This window comes from Sciurus vulgaris (genome assembly GCF_902686455.1).
Source record: "Sciurus vulgaris genome assembly, chromosome: 11".
Classification (NCBI taxonomy): Eukaryota; Metazoa; Chordata; class Mammalia; order Rodentia; family Sciuridae; genus Sciurus; species Sciurus vulgaris.
Genome location: NC_136472.1, coordinates 52,619,322 through 52,647,302, shown reverse-complemented (window position 1 = coordinate 52,647,302; position 27,981 = coordinate 52,619,322). Strand labels below are relative to the sequence as shown.

General features: G+C 47.4%; 1 protein-coding gene and 1 long non-coding RNA gene across 2 annotated transcripts in view; one reads left to right on the top strand and one right to left on the bottom strand.

Moving 5' to 3' along the window:
- The window catches only part of NAV2 (neuron navigator 2), a 693,848-nt gene that overhangs the window by 140,623 nt on the left and 525,244 nt on the right, over positions 1 to 27,981 (top strand). The gene's annotated exons all lie outside the window — the stretch shown is intronic.
- On the bottom strand, positions 273 to 24,201 carry LOC306638661. Its single transcript, XR_013757515.1, has 3 exons — positions 21,612 to 24,201; positions 16,576 to 16,648; positions 273 to 7,325 (listed from the first exon to the last, which is right to left on the bottom strand). It is a non-coding gene; the product is annotated as an uncharacterized lncRNA (long non-coding RNA).

The window sequence follows — 27,981 nt, the reverse complement described above, 5'->3', positions numbered from 1 at the left end:
CTGAACACTCTCTATGTCACCCTGATGACTGAGTCTCTCTAGGTCAGTCTCACTTGCCATGTGACTCCTCTAGAGATGGGGACAATAGATCAGACAGTGCCCCTGAGCTTATTACACATGGACCCACTGATATGATTGAATCAGTGTTCTCCTCCCTTCCCCGATTTTCTCTTCTACAAAACCAAGAAATTGATTCCTAAAAGTGAGAGGTCACAGGTTCTAGGAAATTGGTGGGCTTAGGTTTGAATCCTTGCTTTTTTTTTGGCTTAACTTCTCTGTGACTCAGTGTCTCTTCCTACAAACAGAATGATCAAGCCAACACCAGGGAGATGCAATTAGATCCAAATGAGAGTACATGCACAAAGTGATGCAGTATAGCCACTTGAGGTGGCACGTGCCTGTAATCCCAAGTGACTCCAGAGGCTGAGGCAGGAAGATTTCGAGTTCAGAGCCAGCCTCAGTAATTTAGTAAGGTCCTAAAGCAATTCAGAAGACCCTGTCTCTAAATAAAATATTAAAAAGTGCTGGGGATGTGGCTCACTGGTTAAGCACCACTGGGTTCAATCCCTGGTACCAAAAGTGTTGCAATACAGAAGGTATTCAAAAAATATTTAATTCCTGTCCCTGAACACCTCTGAAATATATTGGAGCTTTACTTTTAAACATTCACAAATTCACTCATTTATGATTCAGCAAACATTTACTTCTACCTGGTCATCCCCATACTTATCCCATTATATTCTTTCATTTCTCTTACTGCCTGTCCATCTGTCTTCCTATTCATCATCCACTCATACATGAATTCCATCACTCAGATACTTACTGAGCTGCTACTGTCTGCTATGTTCCCCAGGTGAAAAGCTCAGGTCCTTGCTCTCAAGAAGCAAGGTTCAGCAAATGTGTTGAATATCACATCACAAAAATGTAAAATGCTTTGTTCCACAAGGTTTAATTCACTAGGTCGACAGCTGTGCTATTAAAGTAGCTTTCCCCGAAAGGTTTGCCCTCACTTAGTAACAAGGTGTGATGGTTAAGCCATTAATTTAACCTCTCATCATGTTCAAGTCTGATTTGTTGAAATAAATCCACAGTCAACATCTGTCCATTCATCTCATGTAAGTCACATAGCCGGCTGACCTGCTCACGCTCCTTTAGGTCCCCACTTCTTAGAGGGAAGAGCCAGCACCTTAGGCAGGCCCAGCTGCCTTTGCCACCTGGGGAGGGTGATTTATCCAGGAGTGCTAACCTCATCTAATTGGCCTACACAGTGAGCAATTAATGACGTGGAACCTCTTTGAAGGCACTATAAATAGAAGGCCAGGATTCCAAGACTGAAGTGAACCAGAGGCTTCAGTAATGATGATTAATGGTTTCTCCTAGGAGTTTTTGTTTTTGTTGTTGTTGTTGTTGTTTAAAGGAACTAGTTAGCATCTTTCAACTGTGATAACCCCACATCAGGGCAAAGGTAGAGATTCTGTTTGGAGTTGTTAAGTCAGATACATACGACAGGGAGAGCTGGCTACCTTCAGCAGTTCCTCCTCTTTTAAGGACGCACATGACCAGGTTGGGCTCAGCTGGATAACCCAGGTTCTCTCCCCATCTCAAGGTACTTAATATCACTACATTGGCAAGGTCCCTTTTGCATGTACAGTAATATAGTCACAAGTTCCAGTGACAAAGGTGTGGACATCTTCATAGGACCACGCTGCTGCCTAACTAAAGGGCTCAGCTACACTTCTAGCAACTCCTCTAATCAGGATATGGCAGGCAATTGACCCACCTTCCTTCTACTTCTTCCTCTTCTTTTTTTCCTGGACAATGGGTGCAGTAGCATAGCTCCACAACTCCACTGGTTGTAAAATCCCAGTGTTTGGCCAAGCAGAAAGAAATGCAGAGCACAGCCCCAAAACAGATTTTAAGACAGTGTTGCATTTGAGTACTTAGAGACCCAGAAATTTTACATTCCTATAAGATCCCTTATTGTTAGCCTTAGACATGTTTCTTATTAAAATGGTCCAAAGGGTGTGTTCCTACAGCATATATTGCTTACTCATCTCTCTTGGTGTAAAAAGACCAGATCCTGTAGGAGAAATGGATTTATTTTATGGTGGAGTAGCAGCAGCAGAAATTACTTCATGCAAATGAAGCTTGGCAGTGTGACTTCATGAATAAGAAATGAGCCGGAGCCTCCTCTCCCCACAGGCAATATTGCGCACTGGGAAATTAATTGTGGCATTCGTTGGGTGGCCCTGGTTCTCTGTTAGGATTTCAGACAGACAAAAAAGATGCCAGCCTTCACCCGGCATTTATATACTTTTTAGCTTTGCTCCATGTTGTAAGTAAACAATTGGTGGGTTCCAAGTCTCTTAGAGGCTTCTGGGACCTTTTCAAACTTAAGAATTCATGGGGGAAGCCACTTGTGGCACTGGGCCACACATAATGGGCATGAGTTCAAATCATCTCTGAGCAGAGATGATTTATTTGAATGACAATATGCCCCAGTTGTTAAGCATGTGGTCTCAGGAGCCAAAATATCTGGGTTCAAATCCCTGCTCTTCTCCTCTTTAGTTACATGACCTTGGACAAATTGTTTAATCAGCCTGTGTCAGTTTTCCTATTTATAAATTTAAGTTTATAATAACCCTTACCTTGTAGATTTGCTGAAAGAATTAAATGGACTCAAAGCACTTAGAACAGAACTAAAGAACTCTACCGATACCAGGCCGCGAAAGGTGCTAGACAGTATTATGTTAGCAAAAATCAATAGGAAGGGCTCTTTATCGTTGATGGTTATAGGTTCTCATAGCATCATCAAGATGAGGTAAAAAAAATAGGACTAAGCATGAGGAGTGTTGGGTTCCAGTCCCACTCATTGCCCAGCTGTCTAGGCAAGTCTTTGACCTTACTCTGCCTCCATTTCCTCATCGGTGGGATTGGGTAATGATTGTTCCAATTACCTCTTACTACCTAACAAATCATGCCCAAATTTAGTAGCCTAAAACATCCACCCTTTTATTATAATTTACAATGTGGGGGGTCAGGAATTCAGGCTGCTCAGCTGAGCCATTCTTCTTTTCCACGTGGCATTGACTATGGCCACTTGTAGAATTCAACAGCCAATGAGCTAGTGTGAGGGGTGGAGATGGTTTCACTCTCCTGTAAGTTGCCTTGGCTGCAGGGGCAGCCCGAAGGCCGGGGTCCCCGGGGACTATTGGCTGGAGCACTTGCGTGTTGCTGCCATGGTGTGGTGAGTTTGAAAGCCAGTGATCCCAGAGTCGTTCCAAATACCAGACAACAGAAAGCCGCCAGCAGCACAAGGCTGGCTCTGGAAACTGGCACAGTGTCACTTCAGCAACGTTCCACTGGTCAAAGTAGATTGAAAGCCCACCCAAATTCAGGGGGGTGGGCAGAGCCTTTACCTCTGGATTTCAAGAGTGTTGAAAATTTTTCTTTTTACTCTCCAAAATGATCCTGATCTCATGATCAGAATGTGTGGGTGCAACATATTATGCATATACTATGCATGCTAACCTTGTAAACTTGTTAAAGTGAATTTTATAATGTCTTCTCAAATTGAGAGGAAAGTGTGAAAATACCCAATCTAGCCCTTACCATCACACTTACGTTGTCTCCTCCATTATCAACGGCTGCCACTAGAGTAATACATTTGTTAAAATTGATGTGCCTACATTGACACATCATGATCACTGCTTTAGTCAGCTGTTTTGCTACTGCGACCAAAATATCTGACAAGAACAGTTAGAGGAGGAAAGGTTTATTTTGGCTCATGGTTCCAGAAATCTCAGTCCACAGATAGTTGGTTACATTACTCTGTGCCCAAGTGAGCCACAACATCATGGTGGAAACTTGTGGCAGAGAGAAGCAGCTCAGGACACAACAATCAGGAAGCAGAGAGAGCTCTTCTCACCACAGACAAAATATAGACCCTAAAGGCACAACTGCAGTGACCCACCTCCTCCAGCTACAACCTATCTGCCTATGGTTACCATTCAGTTAATCCTATCAGTGAAGTCATGCATGGATTAGGTTAAGACCCTCATAACCTCTAAACTCATTTTACCTCTAAACTTTCTTACATGGTCTCATATCTAAATCGTAACAACTGCGCAAAGTCTGTGTTTTATGTTGGGGTTTCCTCTTGGTATTGTGAATTCTATGGGTGTGAACACATTAAAATGACATGTATCCACCATTAGAATATCAGACAAAATGTTCTGTCTATTCACTACCATCACCCCATCCAACTCAGCATCCACTAATCTCTGGTGGTTCAGCCTTTTCCAGAATGTCATATAATTCCAATCATATATAGTATGTAGCTTTTTCAGATTGGCTTTATTCACTTAGTGATATGCATTTAAAGTTTCCTCCATGTCTTGTCATGGTTTGATGTCTGATTTCTTTTTAGTACTGAAAAACATTTTATTGTCTTAATGTACCATAGTTTACTTATTCAATCACCTACTGAAGAACATTTTGATTACTTCCAAGTTTTGCAATTATGAATAAAGTTGCTATACACATTCATGTGGACAGTTGCTAGAAATTAAACATTTCTATTTTGCAAAAGATAGTGGTAAAAGAATGAAGATATTCAGATTGGAAAAAAATATTTGAAAGAGACTTTTCCAACAAAGGTCTGTTATCCAAAATACAAAAAAGAACTCCTGAAACTCAACAATAAGAAAATAAACCACCCAATTTAAGAATGGACCTAAGATCTTAAACCAACATCTCACCAAAGAATATAAGGCAATAAGCATATGAAGAGATGTTTCACATCATCTATCATTAGGGCAATGCCAATCAAAATGACAATGAGAAACCACTATACATACCTGCTATATTGGTCAGGATCAAGAAGACTGATACCACCAAATGCTGACAAGGATATGGAACAAGAACTCATTCATTGCTGGTGGGAATGCAAAATGGCAGCCACTTTGAAATATAATTTGATGGTTTCTTACAAAATTAAACATGATTTTATCATATAATCCATGTAATGTCTTTTAAAAAGATATCTTCTAAACTTCCATTGGTGGCATATAAAAGTTTTCAAGGTTTCAATCCTTCTAACTTATAGAAATCTGGACTTCCCTGTCTGTCAAAGATTCCAAACCTGATGGAGGAGGTGAACTAAATTCTTTATTCATGTCAGAGTTAGATAATAATGTAATAGGCTGATTTGTGAGGAAGTGAGTTTCCTTTCATTAAACATATTTGAGTCCAAGTTTAGTGACCCTCCTTGAATATTTTCAAAGCATTCCAACATGCAAGATGGAGCTATATTATCTGTGAGCTATGCTTCAGGGACAAGAGTTTACAGATCTTTGATTTCTGGGGAAGAATGCTAGGTATTTTCTCCATCCAAAATGCTGGATATGGAGACAGTTATGAGTGACTAACAGGGCTCTGACTCAACCAAATGGAGTGTGGGATCAAAACAAAGCCTGCTTTTACAGGTAGTCCCTCCAACTAACATGTAAGACAGGGAAAGGGAACAGCATGAGTCCTCTGCAAGGCATATTATGCACATGGTCTCACACCTGATTCAAAAGATAGTCCAATTCCTCAGATTTCTCAGATAAGAAATGTGAAGCATAGAAAGGTTTAATTACTTGCCTGTGTTCCCTAAATAAAAGTGATGAAGTTCAAGATTCTAACCTGGGTCTATTGTGCTCCAAATGAAGCCTCTTCCCCCTCCCCTATTTTAGCTCCCCTTGATAGGTTCAAATGGGTTTCCTGGGGTTGCAAATGATAGAAGCACAGAACAGAATTAGGCAACAAGGGACATTCAACAGAAGGCGGAACATTCAACAGAAGGATACTGCTTGAGCACACAGAATGACTAAACCTCAAGGAGGTAGAAGAGTAGTTGAGTTTCAGAGCACAGAAAGCTACATTAGGGGTGTCCTTAGGGCTCTCTCTGTAGCCCTACCTGTTTCCCTGTACATGTTGGTAGAATTCATCTCTCATTCTGAAAATCAGTTTTATCTATGTGGCAGAAAGTATGGACACTGATCACTCCCAAGATTTCTTTCTTAGCACTGTAGATGCTGGGGGTGTAACTTTGGGAGAGATGTGCAAAGAGAAGAGACTCAATCACTTAGTACCAAATTAAATAATCTCAAAGAAGGGAGGAAGTGATTGGGTTTAGCTTGGGTCCAGTGAATCAATTAACCATGATTTAGGGTGGGGTGGCATTCCTGAAAGACTAGGGCCACATAGATAGAATGAATGGGAACCCAGAAAGGAAGATGGTACTATTCAGCAGAATGTCTGTCTCAGGTAGAGGTCATTCCTACAGGTGTGGAGAGCAGAGAACCATTGATAGCTGATTTCTGCTTCTGAACTTTCTGAAGTTTTCCTATACCCTAGGCTGAGTGGGAAGCTTTTCTTCCTGTAAGTGTCTTAGGACAGGAAATAGAAACTGGCGCAAAAATCTGGGTAGATGTTTCACTGATAGGGCACAAACCCATGGCAGCAAAGCTGAGACACAAGGGGAATAAGGGAAAAAAAAGGAGGGGAAGTAATTCTGAGTGGTGTGCTTCCTCAGTGACTACTATTTTACAAACACCCACAGAGGCACGGAGCAGGTCACTGCCCAAGATCTCTCAGCTTAGCATGTGGGACTTGGTTGGATAAGTCACAAGGACTGTCATGAGGTAGACCATGAGAGAGGAAGGGAAGGGAATGCATGCTCCCAGCTCCTGCTCAGTTCCTACTTCCCAGAGGGCAAAGTTTTCCTGATGCAGATTTAACTCCTCCTCCTCTTCACTTGAGGCTTATATCACCTTGTCCTGTTAGCAGCCTCTCAGGCCAGTACCTACACCATGCTGGAGAGGGTTTTGTCCAAATCTGGAAGAGGTGAAAGGAGCTAGAAACTCTAGGCATGTGACTTAGAGGGGCCCAAGCTCCCAGCTCTTACAGCTGGTCTGCCCCACATGACAGAGTCAGGCACAGCAACAGCCTAGGCAGAGTGAGCAGCAGAGGCTTGGGGGAGGTCAAGAGAGAAGGTTCTTCCAGTTTGTGTCTGATGTGCTGTGGACCTTCAGCAAGTCACTGAATCTCTCATCATCCACACCTGCAAAATGAGATTGATCATACCTACCCATCTCCCTTATTAGAAACAATCAGTTCCTATCGAGTGTGTTGCCTGGCTCCTGTCAGGCGTGCAGTCTAGAGCAACCATTGCTTGCAGGGGTCAGAGAGGTTCAGTTCTGGAGACATTGCCATGGCTGCAAGAACATTAAGTTTGAAATACTGGAGGTCTTGAACTAGAATTCAGTCTGTTGGTCAGTCTAGGAGGAAGGAGAAAAGAAAGAGAAAATGGCATATGGGAAGCAAATGCACCAAGTGTCTCCCCATTGTTCAAAAACTATGAAGAATTTCAAGATGGCGCCAGTGAGTACTAAACCAAGCTTTTCACAGCACAGGCCCCAGTATGCTTGATTGATGCCCGCAGGGCCTGCCTTGTCTAAACACAGGGCCTGCCCTGCTGCTAGAGTGAAGTACATGGGGCCAGAGTTTGAGTGTTCTTTCAATCCCTACCTATACCCAGCTTACTTGGGTCTTGGAAATATCCAAGGGGGGGGGGGAGATTTTGGAGCCGATTGAAAATTCCTCTACCTGATCCCCAACTGGTGTCATCAGCAAGTCAAAGTATAATATCACAGTTAAGTGCAAATATAGAACATATATGTATATATAAATGTTTTCTGTTGACACGAATCGAGTAGTTACAGGAGTGTTGCCATGGTGATTGGCAGGGCCAGCTGTTGTTTCATTTTCCCCAAAGAACTGTACGGTAATGATGGTCCCCTGGAGAGTTCTCCTGGGGCAAGGAATGATATTAAAAATCTGCAAATCAATGAACAGGTAGTGCATGCCAACCTCATCCTCATTTGTCGTAATTAACAGGATTTTACAGGATGTTGCTGAGAAGTGGCTAATTTGGTATGGAAACCTGGAGGGTGGACTGCTTTGGGAGCCTGGGTTTGAATCTTCACTCTGTAACTAAATAGCTGTGTCACTAAATTCCTTAGAGCCTGCTTCCTCATTTAGAAAACGGGTATCATTATACCAAACTTGTGGGAGCATTCACGGTAAAGCATGTGAAATGCTCAGCTCAGTTTCTGCGACATTGCAGATGGGTACCACATGGCTGTGCTGCTGCTGATAGTAATGAAAGCACCATCGTCTCCATCATCAAGCTTACATTTATTGAGGGTTTCCAACTCTGTGTCCTTATGTGTATTTTATGATCTCATTGAATCTTTATAACCTTTATCAGTGAGTACATTGTTATCCTTCTTTTATAAATCAGGACACAGAGAGGTAAAGAGATTTGCCTAAGGTCACACAGCTAGTAAATGGCAATGTCAGGATTCAAACTCAGGTATTCAAACTCCAAAACCCAAACTCTTAATCAGTATACAAAATACCCAAGGGAGGAGGATCAATAATGACAGGAAGCCTGACCAAGGGACATGCCATCTTCCGAACTTTCAGTTGGCTCTGGAAGATTGGTCCTTGATGAGATAAGGAGTACATTTCTTTTCATAACAAAAGCAGCAGTGGATTCTTTGACTAGGGAGGAAGGCATTTTACTAAGCACAGCTGGTGGGGCTATTGCAGAGACCAGCCTTGCTCAGCCTCAGGGGTTCAGAGTTCTCTTCCTAAGCCTATCCCATTGATTCCTCTGGAGTCTGCAATTCCTACCCTGGTCTGATCCATAGGGTGGGGTCAGGGTGAGGATGCATAGGCTGACTCATTGGCTACTCACCCCAGTGGTCCTTCTTCCCCAGAGCTTTGGGGCTGCTGACTCTTGTCCTGTCCTAAACAAAAACAACTTAGTACAAGCACAAAACCAATCTCTGGGACTTCTCGCTCTCAGGTTCCTCAAATATGGCAGGCACCTCTCTCCCCAGGGCCTTTGCACATGTTGCCCTCTCCCTGGGCTGGTCTCCCCAGCCCTCACTCCCAGTCTGGTGGATTCACATTGCTGGGCAAGTCCCTAATCATCCGTCCTATCTGAGCATCAGTGTGCTTTCCTCAGGGAGGCCTTCCCTGGCCACCCCACTCCAGGCTCTGTTAAGCCTCCTGTTATCAACTCCAACAGCCACCTGTCTGCCTTTTGTGTCACTTGTCAGAATTTTAATTAAATGTTTATGAATGAAATGATTTGTTACGATCTGTCTCTTTCAATGTTTTATTCACACTGAATCTCCAAATGCCTGTAACAATGCCTGGCTCAATTTGTTGAGTAAATGGACAAATGAATAAGACCTCCAAAGTCCCGTCCCCTACACAGGGGCGGGTACAGTTTGAGCCTTACACAGGGAGCCCTTCTCAGTTTTCACAACATTTGGTAGGTTGACTGTGGATCCCTACGTGTTTCAGGGGAACACTAATAAAGCAAAATCATTATGTAGCCAGGGAGCGTGGGAAGGAAGGGATCGAGGCAAAATTACTACTTTTCTACAACATTTCAGGGTTGTGTTTCTCACTGAGTCCTCAAAAAATAAGAAATGAAGGGGAATAAATGCTTAATAAATGAGGAAGCACATAAAGAAATAGGACAGATATTAGGACAGGTCTGTTCTTTGTTCTGCTCTTAGTGAAGGAATGAGTGAGACATCCCATAAAGTCTCTTTCGAGTGGGCCACTCTCCTGAGATTCGGTCTCCGGCCATCCATTTGCATGTGTGCATGTGTATGCTACTGCACAAAATCATCCTGAACAGGAACTTTGTTGTTAGTGTGAGTTCTGGGGCTTCCAGCACTCAGAGAAGGCACCTGCCCTCGGATAATTACATCACCGAGTTTGGGCAGGTGGATCCGTGTCCTGTGTCCCCAGGGGAGGATGGAACGTCTTGCTCAGCTTTTACACCATTCCACAGAAAGGATTATGAAGGGATTAGATGCAAATGCGTTTGAGATTTGGCTGAATCGGGCTGTATTCCCAGCGCTGATGGTTGGGATATTTATTCAACTCAGTATCACTAGATGCTTTTCTTAGGCAAAGGCAGGAGCTGCGACAAATGATAATGCAATCAGCAGACACAGGCGAGATGAGAAGATAATCGGCTGCCCCACCTCCTCCTTGCTGGTTCTTTAGATTTCATCAGTGTTTCCCACCCCCACCCCTGAAAGCCTCAGAATCACTCCCCTAAAACTCTAAGAAGAAAATAGAATTTTATTTTTTTGCACTGGGCAGTCAAGCCCCCGACATTTGCTGGAATTTCTTTAATTGGGCCCCAAACATCCAGCTAGGAAGAAATGTTATGAGCTAGGTCTTGCAGCCAGCAGCCCAGCCTGGAGAATGTGTTTGGAGGTCTTTTCTCATTCCTGGGGTCTTTCTTGCCCTGCATACACATTTTCCAGGAAGAACTATCAAATGGTTTTGGTTTTTAACTTTTCCTCCGCTAAATGTTGAGAATTGAACCCAAGGCTTTGCCCATGCTAGGCAAACACTTTACCCCTGAGCTACATGAATTAAGCACTCAATTCTTCAAATTTTGTAGGTGTAAACAGATTTTTAGATGGGGCTATAAAGCCAGAGACTGTTTTGCAAGTTGGAACAATATTAGAAGGATCTTTGAAATGAAAAACAGAGACCAACACAGGCATACAGGGGAGAAAGTGATAGAAAAATGCCCAGGAGTGGTTGTTGATCTACAAAGGGTACCAGAAGAATCTTCTCAGGAGATAATTGTAACAAATCTATAGCTTGATATTCCGATCACAGTTCTAAGCATATTATGTGCATGAGCTCAGTTACAGAATGAGTTTGGTATTACTTTTATGCTTTTTTAAACATGAGGAAACTGAGGCACAGACAGGCAATGGAGCTGGTCTGAAACCTAGGCAGGAACCTGTGCTCCTCACTGGAGCCTTGTTCTCCTATCTGATAACAGCCAATAAGAATTATGGCCGTGATAATATTAATCACAGTGGTTGCAATTTATTGCTTACCATCTGCCGGGTCCTTGTGTCAGGTAATCCTAACACACATCACAAGGTTGTAATTGTTTTTTCCCAAATTGTACAGGTGAGGAATTAGGGGAGAGGAGGTTAATTAGGCTGTCAGAAATAACAAGGAAGGGGTAGCTTTTCACCCAGGACCATCCCTGGTCATGTACAAGCCTTGTGTGTTGTGGCAGTGCCAGCACGTTTTGTGTGGCCATTTGCCCAGTCAGAGGCTGATCTTTTTTTTTTTTTTTTTTTTCCCCCCAGTAATCCTGGGAGGTAGTCAGCTCCCCTCTGGCTTTTCATGGTGGCATCTCTTGAGTTATGGTTGGCAGTCACGTAACAGGCGCACAAACTGAGGACACCGTGGAGGAGAGATGAGGGTTGGGGGAGGGCTTGGAGTTAGCAGCATAAGAAGCTCAAGGGGGCTGGAGTTTTCTGACATTCAGTCACTCAGAGCTTTGTGCCGACAATGGGGTCCACACACCCATCTGGCTAGGTGATAGGCTTCGTGGATTGATCTTGATCTGCACCAAAGGAGCACGTCATTGTCATACAGCCAGGACCTGACGAAACCTGTCTTTACCTCCAGGTCTGTAGGCTTTGTTGGTCTTATGATTAGAGAGAATAACCAGGAGACCCAGGGAAACACGAAGAAAAGATGAGAGAGCATTCAAAGGTGTCAGACCTGCCTTCTCATTCACTGCGCCGGTACCGACTCTGCACCATGGCCTACAGCAGGCAAAGCCCAGAATGCCCAAACTGGACCCCAGGAGGCTCACGTGAGATGTACAGAACAGGTCCATCTGCGGGAACAGATGTAGGTCAGCGGCTGCCCAGGGTTGGGGAGCAGTGAGGAGAACAGGGTTGCGTGTGGTGCAGATTTTGGAGGGGGGTGAAAAAATTCTAGAATTCAGAGTAGTGATGGTTTCACAGCTCTGCAAATACCTAAAGACTTTTACAGTATACACTTGAGGTGAATTGTTTGAGAATTATGCATCAATAAAGCTGCTGTTATTTTTTAAAGAGTGAAGAAGGCCTGTGGGGCTTGGAGCAGGCGGGCCAGCCCGGGAGGAAGGCCAGGTTGAGAAGCACAGCTGTGTCCTGTGAGCTTTCTGGTTCACCAGAAAAGACTCCGGGAGCAGACGCTGTTTAGCTCTCACCCAGCAGTAATCACAGTGTCTCTGCCAGGCTCCTCAGCCTTCTGCTCAGGCCCAGGACCTGGTGCCAGAGGGAAGGGCCAGAGCCAGGGAACCATTGCCCTTATCTCCCAGGTCCTGGTTCCCTGGCAGTGACTCCACTGGACCTCACCTCTTTGGGGACCCTGCAGAACAGTGCAGCCCTTCCCTCCCAAGGCCCTGCCATCTGGCCAGACACAAGGTTTCCCTTTTGACCCAGGGTACTTTGCACATTAAGCCCAGACTGAAAAACAAAGTCCTGTCCAAAGACTGCTTGCCAAATAGGAGTGGACACGGCCAGTAACAACACATTCTGGGATCTGTGGCCAGAATTGTGCACACTGCCCTCTGGGGTCCCTGCATAATGCCTTTTGTACCCCGGCCCAGTCTTTGACATTGTGTCGCCTGGACAGACTCCAAAGAAAATAGACAAACTCTGTTTCCCTTTGCACTGGGAAACCACTCTGCTCCCTGAGAAGCTCCCTCCCCAAAAGTTTCTGCCGGGACCCCAAGTGCCCTTCCCAAGGGTAGGTGGGGACATCTGGTCAATGGCTGAGAGCTAGGGGCCACTGGGAGGGTGGCAGTTCCCAGGCTTCTCTGAGTGTGTCTCCAGAGAAAGCAGCCTTTTCTTGCATTAGCTGTCAATGAAATCCATAGCTGGCAGCTTCCTTCCCGTGGAAGCCACTGAGTGGCTGGGGTTCAATTCGAAGCTGGGACTGGGTCTCCCGGAAGGGAGAACAAGGAAGGTAGGAAGAACAGGTCAGTGCTATGAAGGGGCCACCTGCCAAGTGCTCAAATGGCTGGGAGCCAGAGAGGGAGGTTTCATGGAGGGAGGGTAGGAGAGGAGAGAAGGGAAAAAGAAGATTCTCAGCTTGGCAGTAGGCTCAAGTCACCAGGTAACTGTTCTGCATTCACACTTTATTTAGGTTCTTAGAGTGAAAGCTCGATTAATTAGAATGAGGTAGACTGACTGATTTGAATTGCTGGGTAACTCAAGAGATAGGTAGAAGCCACTTTTGTGTTTTGACCTTTGCCATCAAACTAATGTTTGGAAATACCTAGGCCTTCTCCTGGCCAGCGCTGGAAAGTGTTTTTCAGTTATGTGCCTGGCTCGGGACCCCACGTCCCGTGCAGCTCCTTGCAGGAGCTCCACCAGGCTCCAGTCAGCTTGACAAGTGCCGTTCCTTTCTGCAGGAACCACACACGGGTACCACGGCGACAGTGTGGGTGATGCTGTGAGGAAGGGGCAGAAGCCGGGTTGATAAATGAACAGCCCAGAAAGGGCCATACGTGATTCTACTCACATGGAGACCCAGGCTGGGGGCGGGTGGATCAGAGCCGTGTGATTCCTGTAGCTACTTTTACAGACCACACGTGACGAGTGTGATAAGCAGGCACTTTTATAGAAAGGGTGCAACTTGGTTCTGCTGCTGCAGCAGCAAAGCTGTCATCATCTCTGACTTGTTTCATGGTATCTCACGTCTCTATCCATCCCAGTGTTGTTCACAGTTTTTATATTCAGGGTGTGTTATTTTCAACCAAGGTTGAGAATAACCACAGGTGTCAAAGAGCCAGTGGAACGAGACAGGAGTGCAGTCATGGCTGATTGTGTGGAAAGTGTGGAGCAGGGTCCGGTGCCACCCAGGGAGGTTCTCCCATCATACCCCACAGTGGTGGCACCCTGTGTGGCTTCCATGCTGCTGTCACTGAGCCTCAACAATGGGGTGTCTCCGTGGAGGGGATGCACTGGTGTTCCCGGCTAGGGTGCTGCCTGGGAGCCCCAGTGGTAAGAAAACCATGATCCCCGTCCCTGTGGAGCCCACAGATGGAGCACAGTGACACTTGGCACATTGTCTTTGTTTCTCCAACTCTGATTCTCCCATTATTTTTGTTTCTTTGGTTGGCCAACTGATACCGGTGGAATGGTGCCCCCCAAAGGATATGTTGATTTCCTAACCTTTGTACTTCAGACACAGGGTCACTGCAGATGTAATTAGCTATGATGAGGTTGCATGGGAGTAGGGTGGACCCTAACCCATGCCACAGGGGCCCTTATGAGGAAGAGAGACACAGGGAGGACAGCACACGTGACAAGCAGAGAAGGGGCCGTGCAGCCGCAGGCCAAGGAGGGCGGAGGACTGCTGGCTGTCACTGAAGCTAGGAAGAGGCGAGGGAAGGGTTTCCCCTGTCTCAGGGAGCATGACCCTGCCCTTGAGTTGGTATTGAACTTCTAGACTCCAGAATATATGGCAAGATGATAATATCTGTTGCTTGGAGCCACTCCATCTGTGGTACCAGGCACACCTACGCGACCCTGCCCCACCATTTCAGCCTGGCTGGCATGTTTTCTTTAAAACATGCTGAGATTGGCACCAAGCTGCTGGCACAGGCCAGGGGGCTCTTCTGCCTCCTCGAGATGCTTTGCCTGCTCCAGTGTGTCTTGAGCTTGTCCTCTGAGTGTCTGTAGCAGGGAGCTCTCGATTTCCCCATTGTCCAGTGCAGAGTGGCACTGGTGTCCTCAGTGCCAGAACAGTTTATTCACCTTGGGCTTCGCTGACATCTTCTCAGCAGACCCTTAGCAGCTCTTTGCTTTCCCCTGGCTTCGTTTCTATAGACATCTTAGGTGAAGTATCTTTCAACTCCGGAGCCTAGTTCTCCCTTTGGGCCACCAGAACCCCTCAGCTGCAGCCCCATTCCACACAGCCTAGAAACTGCCAAAGTGAGCAGAGTCCACTTGCCCTGCAGCTCTGGGTCAGTCACTCACCAGCTTTCTCATCATCGATACTAGAAGCTGGGTTTGACACTTAACCCCAGGATGTGCTCCCCCAAACAATTCTGTTTTTACCACCTCAGAGGGAATCTCAGAGGACGGGATGCTGGGTAGTAGGCTACCTCCCAGGCCAGTCCACCTGCTCCATGTTGTCTGGAAAGTTCCTGCTCACAGCAGCTGTCTCTCCTATGAGGAAGAAGCTTAGGATTTATAAGTCAGAGCACAGGACATGGCCACAGCCAAGGTTATGTGCTGGGCCCAGGAGGGACTGAGAGGAAGAGGTCTAGGGCCTCGGAGCTGAATTCTCCTCATCCACGCTCTGCTTTAAAATGGTGTTAGATGCCTGGGAGCTTGGAAACCCAGATTCTCCTTCCCAACTAAGCTTACACTTTGTAAAGTTAAGAAAAAAACCCAGTCTTTAGGAGCATAGATTTTGGGGTTTGGATACCTGCTCTGTGCATGACTAGCCATGTGATTCTGGCCAGGTGCTGTTACTGTGAGCTTTGGTCTCTTCCTCTGTGGGGTGATGGTAGTGATGCTCCTAACCTCAGATGACTAGTACAGAGAAGAGTTGATAGAATTTATGAAGCACTCAGCACCATGGAGGAAATGGAAGCAGGCATTATTCTGAGCATCATGCATCTCCAGGCCTCTGTTTCCTCATCTGTAAGATGGGAGTTGCAGGTTGATGCATTCCATGCCTGAGAAGGAACTGTTGCTTCTCCTTGCTCTTCCTCAACAGGCATTGGGTTTGTCTCTCTTTTCCTTTTCCATCATTTTATTTTTAACTGCATTTTTTCCTAATAATGAACATGATTCCATCTTTTAAATATTTTAGAAAATACAAACATTAAAAAAAAAGAAGAAATTTCAAATCCCTGCCATTTCAGAACACAGAGGACATTTAAGAACTTAACTTTCCAGTTTCTATGACTCATTTTTCTTTTAGAGTTTCACGTGAACGTTCTGCCAGATGTGTATGTTCTCGGCATCGTGTGAAGTAGAGGCTGGACAAGCCAGAGGCTGAAAGCCTTGAAAATAACTTCATAACGTTTATATCATTGGTTCCTCATGAAGTTTCCTGTTTCCCCTATGGTACAATCTGGGTGCTTGGGCCAAGTGCTTGGGCCAGCAGGGGGGTGCTAGGGGACACAGGCACTCTGTGAAAGAACACCAAGACAGAGATGTGGCACAAAAGATCACCTGAAGCCCTGGGAGGCAGGGTCAGGTACCCACTTCTGGCTTCCTGTGGTCCAACAGAAAGGCCAGACTCCCAAGCCTCAAGGCCCTGCAGGGGTGCGCCCTCTCACTCCACCTACCCGCCTCCTGCTCCTCCCTCCTCCACCCGCCCCCTGCACATGCTCTCATGGGGCTCACAGGCAACCTCAGTGACGGTCTCTTGCTTCTGACTCTCACACCCTTCCACCCAGCTGTTAGCATGCACTTATCACAGCACCCACCTCTCCAGTCCACTGCCACCTCTGCTCACTTGACTCTCCTGGGGTTATTAGTGCTCAGCTGGGAAAGCTCCTCTGAGCAGCCAACACCCTGGTTAACCCAGTGGCTCTGTTCTGTGGTCACCCTGTCCCTCCAGCCTGCACAGCACTACCCCTTAACTCATGGTCTATCTTACAGTCAGGGCTGTGTCCATCAATGTCCTCAGCTATACACCATCCCCTGCCCTTTGATGGGCTTCTCCTTCACAGCTGTAATTAAATAACCACATAGGTCATTCATTTATTGGAATATTCAACAAACATTTATTAGTATTTTAACAATCCTCCCTCCTGATAAGTGGTAAAGTGGATGAAAGCAGAAGTCACGGCTGACTTATTTATCCCTGTATTCGTTGTGCAAAGCACAAGTACTGGCTTCGGTTAATGGTAATGATTGCAATGGACTGGATGTTTGCATCACCCCAAATCCATCTGTCCAGATCCTGGTGCCCAACGTGATGGTGTTAGGAGGTGGGACCTTCGAGGAGGTGACTAGGACATAAGAGTGGAGTCCTGGTGAATGGGATACGTGCTCTTAAAAAGGGCCCCACAGAGCTCTCTCACCTTTTCTCACCATGTGAGAATGCAGTGAGAAGAAGCATCTGCTAGCCAGAAGAGGGCCCTCACCAGAACCCCGCCACACCAGCTCCATGATCTGGGACTTGCAGCCTCCAGAACAGAGAATAATAAATGTCCTTTCCACTCCTGGCATTCACAAAGGCTTGCCCTGATGACCCCTGCCTTAGCAGGTGATCTGGCCTGCACACCCAGGCAGCACCTACTCCTCCCCTCCCATTCAACTGGACTCAGCTTGGGTGTGACCGTTTGCTGACAAGGGGAGGATCAGACCCAGTGGAGAATGTCCCCTTCCAAACAGCTCCTTGGAGGAATGAGACAAGCCGCCTGGACACCAGAGGAGTTGCAATTCCACACACACCACCTGGGCCTCTCAGGGCGCTGGGCTTTCTCTGGGGATGCTAAGGCTGGAGTCTGTAATGTGCTTTTGATAATCCAGCGGCAGCACAAACCTGCTAATTAGGGTTGTGTTTATTTTGTGCTACATAAAGCAGATTTGATTAACCAAGCAGGACAGAAGCATTTTGAGAGAATCACTTGTTCTGTCTGGCTGAGACTTTCTTTCCTCTTCTCTTTGGGCTTCAGGGCCTTGGGGTCCTTTCTTGGCTGGACCAAAGGAGGCAGGGGGTTTCCTGGCAGGATGCCCAGAATTCGGTTCTTCTCCACACTCCTCCAGCCCCTGGCCTCAGGGACCCCTGGAAGGCTAGGCTACTACTAATCCTCTTATGTGTGATGTGCCCATAAACAAACACACACGGGCATTTACCAGACTATGGCCCAAGAGTTGACACCAGTTCATTTTCAGGCAAGTACAGCTACCTACAGAGGAATTTTAATATGCTGCTGACATCTAGAAAAGTATTAAAGGACATGCCAGAGCAGAAGGGAAGACACCATGCCAGCTCAGTGGCAAAAGATACCCCATAGCCTGTGGGGACCACCTGTTTATCGCTGTCCCACCATCAAGCCCCTCCCTGATTCCGTGCCTTACTCAGTTCCACCCACAGAGTGAACTGCCTGCTTTTTTGTGCAGACAGCTCCTTCCTGCCCCAGGGTCTTTGCAAATGCTGTGTCCCCTTCCCTTCCTCCTCCTCTCATTCTTTAGGGCCCCACTCTCTACCCTTCCTCTAGAAATTGAGCAAAGGCCTCTCACATGGCCCTGAGCTCCTCAGTCACATCAAAGACAGCCAGGATTTCAGGGTGGAGGAAGAGGAAAAGGTGTTTCTCCAATCAAAAGCCCAGGGTTGGGGCTCCAGCTGCCTCTGGGTACCAGGTGCTCTTCTGGTTTATGTCCCAAGCTGATACTCAGAGGAGGCAGAGGTGTAGGCCCCTGGAGAGCAGAGGCCTCTGGTGCTGCCTCTGCCATTTCATTATTCATCTGCTAATTGTGGCAAATGGGGATTTTACAGCTCCCCTGGCCCTCTCCCTGAGCTGTGGCAGTGCCTCCATGAAGCGGATGGAAGACCAGCCATAGAGTCCCTTCAAAGCTCCATACGCCTGGCTGGCTGGCGCATTCAGTGCCCGCAAATGAGTCTGGGTCCTACAACCATATGGTGACAAGGCAGGGAGGCATGATGGGCTCCAAGCCGTGTCCAGCCTCTCCCTGGGTCCCAGCAAAGTCCTCAGGTTGGTCCCTCATACCGAATGGCCAGTGAGCTCAGAAGAGTGACTGTGACCCTCTGAGAGGGGACTGAGAAGACTGAGGGTAGAGACAGAGTCTTTCTGGAGACTGTAGGCCTACCGGCCTGTTCCGTCCCTGGCCACTGTGAGTGGAAGCAGCAGGAAGCTGAGCTCTGAAAAGGAGGAGCCCGAGTCCACCCACAGCAGGAGCTGGCTGACTGGTGACAGGCCATTTGGTCTCTGAGTCTCAGCTTCCCTGCCTGTGTCCTATGAGAATAATGCTGGCCTCACCAGGTGATGGGGAGGATGAAATTAGATAAATACACAAGAGCTTCCCATGAAGGACAGCTTCCCAGGGCCAGTTCTCAGGGAAGAGGGTCCTCACACCCCATGCTTGGCTTATCTTACATACTAATGGGCCTGTTTGAGGAGCCTTCTTTCCTACCTCTACTCTGCAATAACCGAGAACCATAGCAGTGAACACTTATTAAAGGCCAGGGACTTTAACCCATTATCTCTGCTCTTTGCTGCCACTGTGCGAGTAGGCCTTCTGCTGAGGAAGCCAGGATAGAAAGGATAAGGAACTTGCCCAAGTAAAGTTCAGTAAAGATGCAGACCCAGACCTGTCCCTCCCCTTCGCTTTGGACCAGAGGTCATCTGGATCCTTCTCTCCTCTTTGGCTACCATCATCTGATCATTTTTATGAAGCACTGTGGCCAGCTTTTCTCTCTCTCACCCCCTGCTTTGAGTTGTAGACTCTAGCAGACCAGCTTAGTCACTGCATGGCTTAGACAGCCATTTGCCCTCTTCGGGCCACATGTCCCTGTAGGATAAGGCCTACTTCTCAGAGGGGTCACTGGAGGGTGAGGACCTCAAGGATGTGCTGGGGCTTAGATATATGCCAGATCCCTCTCCCCTGCTCAGGGATGCTGTGCAGCTTGGATGCTACCACACAGCACCCCTTCTGTAGAGCAGCAAGAGGTGTGGCGCAGGGTACAAAAGAAGCCACAGCAGAACCCTCACAAAGGCCTCCCCCTCCCTCCACTGTCTCCACACCCATCACTGGTGAAGGGGACCCACCACCTCATTCTTTTAAATAAAGAGAGAAGTAGTCCAGAGAGCACCTGTTTCTATGGTTACAGGAGTATGGCCTCCAGAGGATTGTGATTTGGTGATAAATGGTTTAGAGGATGCCACCTCACACAGAGGCTCTCAGAGCGAGTAGGAAGGGGCCAGCAGTAGTGGCTCCAACATCTTGCCTTCCTCACCAGCTGGGTTATGCAGAGTTGCCCTGACTCTGGAGGAGCCCATGAGCCCTTCTCAGCCTCCTGTGGCATGTGCCTAGACTTTTGACAGTCCCTCTCACCCCTCATGGCCAGCATTTGCAGGCATTGAAATTACCTCTCATCACAGGGGGTAGTTTCCTAGGCAGAGGAAGATCATGAATTTTCTGAATAAGGGAGTTGCTGTGTAATTTTGTAGAAGAGAAAACACTCTGTCCAAGTTTTTATTGCAACTGTGCTGAAACACTTGTACCACAATTCCCCATCGTTGACAAGATCAAGGTCATGTACCCGCCTGGCACTCAGCATCCTCCAAGTACATTGACTGGTCCAACCTACCTCTGAGGTTTTGCTTATTTTTGGTACTATGATAACTGTCGATAGAAACTGATGTTATCCATGCTTGAGGACTCAAAGGTGTGAGGCTCTCTCCTAAGCGCTCGACTCTGACTCTCTCTCTCAATTTTAATGTTATCCATAGAAAGCCCAGGTTAGGTGTCATTTTCCAGTGAGAAAAGTGATGTCAAGGGAGAGTTGAGTCACTTGTCCCCAGGCTGTTAGACTCCAAAGATGACGCCTGTGTTGCTCTGAGGACCATCACCCCACACCTAGGTCCCAGGAGCTCCAGCGTGCCTTCCACACACCCTTCCACACACTTGCTTACATTGTCCCCTCTGCCAGGAAGTCCTGGGGAAGCAGATTGGTATAATAAATAGGGCTTGGCTCTAAGGTCAGGCATACTAGCTCTGCACCCTAGCTAAGCCTCATCCCTTCCTTCAAACTCTGTCAACTCCCTGGCCTCAGTTTCTTCACCTGGAAAATGGGACTAGGCCATGTTCTCATTAATCTGAGGAGTCAACACATGCAAAGCCCCTGGCTGGTGACCCTGCTTTACCTGTCCAAGCTGCTTGAGGTCAGAGGCCCATGCTGGCTTCCTCCAAAATGGGTCCTTCTCTAACCAGTTGGTTGACATTTCTTCTGAACCACGCTGGGCCACCTCCTGCAGTTCCTTGTGGGCAGGGGCCCCACATGGACCTAAGGCTATCCCTTGCACATTGCAAGAGCTTGATCAGGGCTTGAGGAACAATTGGTCTTCAGGGCTCTAACCCAACTGCACCCCACCTCTCTCTCCAGTATCCCCACTCTGTGCACCTGCATCCTTCCCTTTCACTCCCCTGACACCTGAGCCCCACCATATCCAACTTCCTGGGCTCCCCCAGAAGCTGATGTCCTCTCTCACCTCCAGGTGTCCTCTGTCCCTAACACCCTGCTCCATTTCTTTCCCTGTGAACTTTTCTGGCTCTTTAACTAAATGTTAAAGGCTCACGCCTTCCCCCATCCTCTGGGAAGACTTCTGGACACCGAGGACTGATTAGATGCCTTTCATCCTCGTTCTGTAGCCTGGAACCCGACCTCTCTCCTGGTGCTTGTCACACTGTGTGTGTCATATTTATCCACCTGTCCATCTCGTCTGGTAGGCTAAAGTCCCCTGAGGGCAGGGACCATGTTGTTGCCATCTCTGGAGCCCTGACATTCGACACAGCATCCACCACAAAGCGAGTATCTGTCTGTCTATCTAGATAGACAACTGGAGGAACGAGCACCTGGCTGAGAAATTCTCAGCCTTTGCTACCCCCGGCATCTACCATTGTGCTGTGCACTGTCTATGCCCATGTGGTGATGGCCACCTTTACTTTTGCCTCCTGGAGACCATGCCAGGTTGGAAAGGGGCAGGAAACAGTAATGCAGAGTCGTAGCTAAATCTGCATGTGCATTCGTGCCTCTGATTCAAATCTTGTTCATTAGCACAGCAATTAACAGCAGTGCCTAATGACAGATGGTCCAGCTCCAGGCCTGAACCCCTGGCTCCACAGTAGGCTTGGAGTGGGGCAGACACGTCTGGCACAGTTGATGTTTTCATTGATCTAGCAAGTCCAGCTCCCTGGGCTGCTGGCTACAGAGACCCAGAGCTGATGTCAGCGCTATGGCCCTAGTGGGGGCTGGGCCTAAAAGGGCCAGGCCACGTAACAGGCTCTTAGAAAGGTTGGGGAAGGTATCCCATCTCCACTCTAATCTGGGGCCACCTTTGTTTTTTTAAGATCTGAATTTCATAGTGGGAAGCCCCCAGAACTCCACCTTCAACTTTCTTAAGTTTTCCACAAGAAGTGGTCTCTCTCCTACTAATTCTATGGAAGCTTCTAGCCTTTCTACTATAATTATTTAAAATTATGGGATCTTGGGCTTTTTGCCTCAGCTAATAGACCTTTAGTATTTAGTGTTTGCAGTTATGTAAGGTTCAAGTTGTATAGACACAATTTTATTGAAGTGAGTTTGGAAATGTTTGTTTTCTTCTTCCTATTAATTCCTGGTTCAAATTGAACTGATGATTATCTTGTGAACGATGTTCATTTCTCCATAAAAGAAATATCAAATTGGCATTCGAATTTTTATCCAGGTCATAATTCAAACCAAAATACAGTATCCTAAGCCAATGTGGATTTCATAGAACTAGAGTCTACCAGAGATAGACTCTGCCATGGTCAGATGGGGAAACCAGGACCCACAGAGGTACATAAATTTGCCCAAGGGCCCAGAGCTGAAACCATGTGCTGGTCTCCAGTCTCTCTCCTACACCATGTTTCAGATTATCAGAAACGTCCGGGCTTTGCCACGTGCCCACCCCAAGCCATTCTAGCATAAACTCTTCCAGCCTTGTTAGATATGCTTCTTTCACGGCCTGTCAACAAACTCAGCACGAGTGAAACAGAAGAGAGGGTGCCGGCTGAGAAAACAAAAGCCTGTGGTCTGTTGTTAGTGATGCGGAAACCACACATCTTGTTAAGAGAGGTGCTGACAAGTCCCTGTGCACAGAGAAAATGTTGGTAGAGGGTGAGAGGTCCCAGTGGTAGGAGACAGCCCCGGTGGGGACCCACACACCTTTGCCCTGCAGGAACCGCTCAGGGACAGGGGGCTGCGGGTAGAGCTGGAGGGAGAATCTCAACTCCAGGAAGCAGTGGCTGCAGAGGTCTGTCCCTGCCTCTTGGGCCAGCTGTCCTCATCCTGCCTTTTCTTATCGAGCAAATGGGTGGAGCTGCCTCACCTGTCTGCCTCACCCACACATAATTCTGGATCTTTAACTGATGACCTGCTGAGATTGCTGTTGGGAGGAACCCCATCCAGAAAAACCAGCCTTAGTTTTGTGGGCAGCTGAATATCAGAGGATGTGGGGGGTGCATGGAACAAATGTCCTGAACCTTACCATCACAGGTCTTGGTGACCCACAGGTTGGCCCCACCTCTCCATGCCCCACCTCACTGTCAGGGGATGCAAAGGTGGAGGTGGCCATTATGAAACGTGACCTGGAAGGAAGAAGAGAATTCATTCTCTCAGTGTCACCCTGAGAGTGTCAGCAGGTGGCCCTGTTCCCACATTGTCAATAGGGAACACCTGTCTTTTCTTTGTTTTTCAATTACTCCAGGGCCAGCTGAAGGAGAGTTCAGGCATACATTCCTCCCTTAAGAGACAAAAACATGATCTCAGCCATAGATCCCTGTTATTCCTCTTTCAAGACAGTTTTTATTTAAATGTAAAGATAACAAGGGAATTTCAGTGGGAAAATCAGAGCTGATTTCTACTTCTAGAACTACTACTCCAGACTGTGGAGCCTTATTCAAAATGGTTTGGGACCAGAAATGTTCGGGATTTCAGACTTTTCAGATTTGGGAATATTTGCCTATATATGAGATATTTTAGGGATGGAACCCAGGTCTAAAAATGAAATTCACTTAGGTTTCATATACGCATACACAGCCTGGAGGTAATGTTAGACAATACTTTAAATAATTTTGTGCATGCAACAAAGTTTCATGGTGTAGAATTTTCTGCTTGTATTGTCATGTCAGTGCTCTGAAAGTTTCAGATTTTGGAGCATTTCAGATTTTAGATTTTGGGCCTCAGGAGGCTCAACCTGTATTACCATTACTTCTGTTCCACGGGGATACTATCACCATGACTGTTACTAGTGAATATTATTTATTACTAGGTGCCAAGTAATGTACTCTGAGCTTCAAATGTGATAATCCTTTCTAATCCTGACATTATCCTTCAGGGCTTGGTTGTATCCATCTTACCAGTGAGGGGACATCCTTTTCCCAAGGCCCCATGGCCAGGCTGTGAGGAGCCAGGATATGACTGCAGGTGCTCTGCCTTCAGAGCCCGTGTCCATAATCATTATGCACCGAGGGCCGGAGAAGGGATCCAGAGTCTCCAGCTGGAAATAAGCAGGGATGATTCTTGGGCACTTGCCTGGGTTGCTGGGGACTTGAGCCTGGCTTTATCAACTGGTTTGAAGGACCAGGGGAGAAGGAGAGTGTCAGTCAGGGACTCTGACCACACAAAACAGGAATCAACTCCTGCCAAAGTATGGCTTAGGAATGGGCAGGCAGTCGGGAAGGCTGGGAGAGCCAGGACTCACCCAACGCTGAGCCCCAGAGCCCTCTGCTGAGGACCCCGCAGCTGTCCCTAATGAAAGGTTGCCGCCATGGCCTGTACTAATGCTTCCCACTGGCAGTCTGGCCACAGTCACTGGCATAACTGCCCCTGCTGCTCCTGGACACCAGGCAAGCTTTCTGCTGCCTCTGCCACCCACAGGAACGGCTCCTCCTGGCTCCCAGTACACTGTGGACTTTGGCCAAGTGCAGTTCCATCTTCCTCTCAATGCAGTTTTTCTCCTGCCCCCAAATGAAAACTCAGAGAGGACACTCTGTTGGGTAATATTTTATATCCCTGGAATTGCCAAAAAGATTTAATTCTGTAACTGCAATTCTGTAACTTCTGTATTCATTCCAGTTCTGCATTTGATTTAGAGAGAAGTCTTCTCCCCTCTCTTTCCAAGGCCAGCTTCAGGGTCGGCCTTGTCAGGGGTGGGGGTATGTATGATGGGTCTCTTCTCCCTGTCTCTGTTCCTCCTTCACCCTTGGGTCACTCTGAACTCCAGGCCTGGGACTTGCAGAAGAAATGGTCAGAGAACAGGAGTCTCAGGCCTGGTGCGTGCGCTCACGGTGTGGGCCAGACGTGAAAGCAGTCGTCACCAGAGTTCCCTCACACTTCCTCAGAGTCCCCAGCGTTGCTGAGGCTGCCTCCTGCAGTTCCTCCCTCTGGACGATTGACCTCAGCCTTAAGGTCACCAGTAGTTGGAGGCCCCTTCAGCAGCCTGAAGTTCAGGTGTAGCTTGCTTCTGAGGACCCACCACTTTTCTGGACCAGCTCTTTCTCTTGTAGGGAGCCTACATCTGAAAAATAATAATAATAATAATAATAATAATAATAATAATGCTGATTTTGAACCCACAAACCCTGGGAATAAGATAGCCGAACTCTGCTTTGTTTCAATGTGCTCCCTTGGGCCAACATTCCCGTGGCAGTTTCAGAGGCCTGGAGAGCTTGTCCCTTGACTGCTGCTGGGAAGGAGGGCACCTCTCAATCAATCTCACTTTCTCTGCCAATAGCCACACTCCCTTGCTAGAACTTTCTCAGGCCTGTGTCAGGCCTGCAGTACTCTCCGCCTGCAGTGCTCTCTTGCGTTTACCCAGACACCAACTGTGAACCTCTGCATCTTGGGTTCCCACCATACTTAGCAAAGCCTGGGACATCTTTTTGTATGTCTTCAGGTCTTGGCTGAAATGCACTCCAACCAGGTTCCTGGCTCACAGCCCTGGTGGTCCCTCTGATTGGTGGAGCCTGTGGAGCCATCTCCCACCTGAACACCTGTGGCAGGGAATTCTGCAGACTCCTTGTGTCTCCCCTGTGGGGCTGGGATGCTGCGCAGCCAAAGTGCAAGGATTGCTCCCTCCCGCCCGCCCCCTGTTCCTTCTGTTTCTCTCTCTCTCTCTCTCTCTCTCTCTCTCTCTCTCTCTCACACACACACACACACACACACACACACACACACACACACAGCCTGCAGTTGTTTCTCCTAACGTGGGCCTAGGAGGGGGAAGTTCCCCAGGAGTTCTGTGAAGTGGAGTCACCTTCACTGCTCTGGGGTATGGGCAGCGACAGGCATAAGGAGTAGCAATTTTTGCATCAAGAAAACACAACACATAGGCAGAGTCTCTCCTCCCACTCCAGCAGGGTCTTTCTCATCTCAGCAGGGGCTGGGAAGGGTGCAGGGGGAAGGAAAAACAAGAGTGGCAGAAAAGGAGTTGGTCTTGAGGAAGACCTTTTGCATCACCCACTATCTGTCAACCCAAGCAGACTCAGGTAGCTTGTCTCTCAGGACCCTGTCCTCCCCTTCCCCCTCCCCTGCAATTGTAATGGTAAGGAGTATTTGGCAGTTTGGGGACACTGTAATGGGAGCAGTGTCTTTCCTTTCTTTCTTTCCCATCCTTTTTGGAAACAGCAGGTGACTCTATTTCTTATATGCATTGTCTGGCTTCCAAAGGTGGGAACCCATCATCCCGCTCCCAGATCAAGGAGAGGTGTTGGCAGGTGAGCAGAGCAGTTGGGAGACATTTGCCAAGCCCCTTCCCCAAACCCAGAATGGAACTGTCTCCTTCACCCTGTAGGTTGCTACCTAGAAAAGCCTTAAAACAATGGTTCCCAGGTCTTTGGATGTCACCAACCAATAAAAAATTTTTAAGAAAGGGAAGAAACTTATTTTGTTAAGACAGGACATTGAAGAAAAAAGAGACCTACAAAATGAACATCTCCATCTCTGACTTAACACCACTGTTTCAGAAAAGAAAGAACTTATTTTTGTTTTTTTATGTTACAGGGGCTTGAACCTGGGACACTTAACCACTAAGCCACATCCCCGGTCCTGTTTATTTTTATTTTTTAAATTTTGAGGCAGGGTCCTGCTAAATCGCTGAGGCTGGCCTTGAACTTGCGATCCTCCTGCCTCAGCCTCTTGAGCTGCTGTGATTACAGGTGTGTACCACCACTGTACCCAACTAAGAAAGGACAGTTTAACACACGCATACACATCCCATATAGGAAGGAACCTAATCTCAGAATAAACAATAGCCCTATAAACCAGATGCATTTAGATTTTTGTGTAAAAACTCCCAGCAGCATTTTGTTTTTCATAGTCTGTTGGCAGTCTCTGAAAATCTGGCCATCACCTGTTCCTTGTACTGGAGCCTGGAAACTGGAATTGAAGCTACTGAATAGGTCACAAGTTAAGATGCTTGCTCAAATATGCAAACAGCCACCTCGCTTTACCTTTACTGATTTCAACATTTAACGCACATACCTGGATTGCTTCATTCTTGCTGGGCACGAGGCTTGGGGTCGGGGCCATAGACTGCTCCCTGATCTCAAGCAAGTATATACTGGAGTGGGGGATGTGAAAATGTCACCTGCAGGGAGACCCTCGGAGACTGTCCTGAGGTGGCATCTGAGAGCCCTGCTCATCCCCAGTCATCCTGTAACATGTCACATTTCTTTTCTTTGGAGCCCTGACATCAATGAAAATAACTTGGTCCAGGTCCTCACATCCTCACTTGGGCTTGTCTCCTTGGGCTAGAAGGTAAGTTTGAGCGGGGCAGGAACATCTTCTGCCTCAGTCACGCTGCAACTCTAGCAGCAAAGAGCAGGGCTCCCAGAGTGGTTGATGTGGAGTGGGCTCCTGGAGCCAGGAGGGGGAGCAGGACCAGATGCATCTGGCCTCTCACATAGTAACCTCCGCAAATCTCTCAGTGATCCCCTGGGGAGATGGAAACCTGCCCTGCACAGGTATTCTGACTTCTGTATTAATGGAGTTCCAATCAGAAAGATGGAACGAAACACAGTGTTTCTTTACAGAGAAAGAGGAAAAAAAAGTCTGCTTTCTACCATTGCCCTCCTTTTGTAGCGTCATGGAGATGGCTAGAAGGTCATGGGGGATGTTTAGAAACGAAATATCAGCTGCTCTCCCTCTCCCCTCCCCCCAGTGGAAGCCATTGGCCCAGCAAAGCGTGCTGATGGCAGCAGGAGGGCCACAAGTCCCCTGCCCAGGTCACCATTGTTTGTCAGGCTGGAAGTAGCAGAGGAGATCCTCCTTCTGCAGGACCAGAACCCAGCA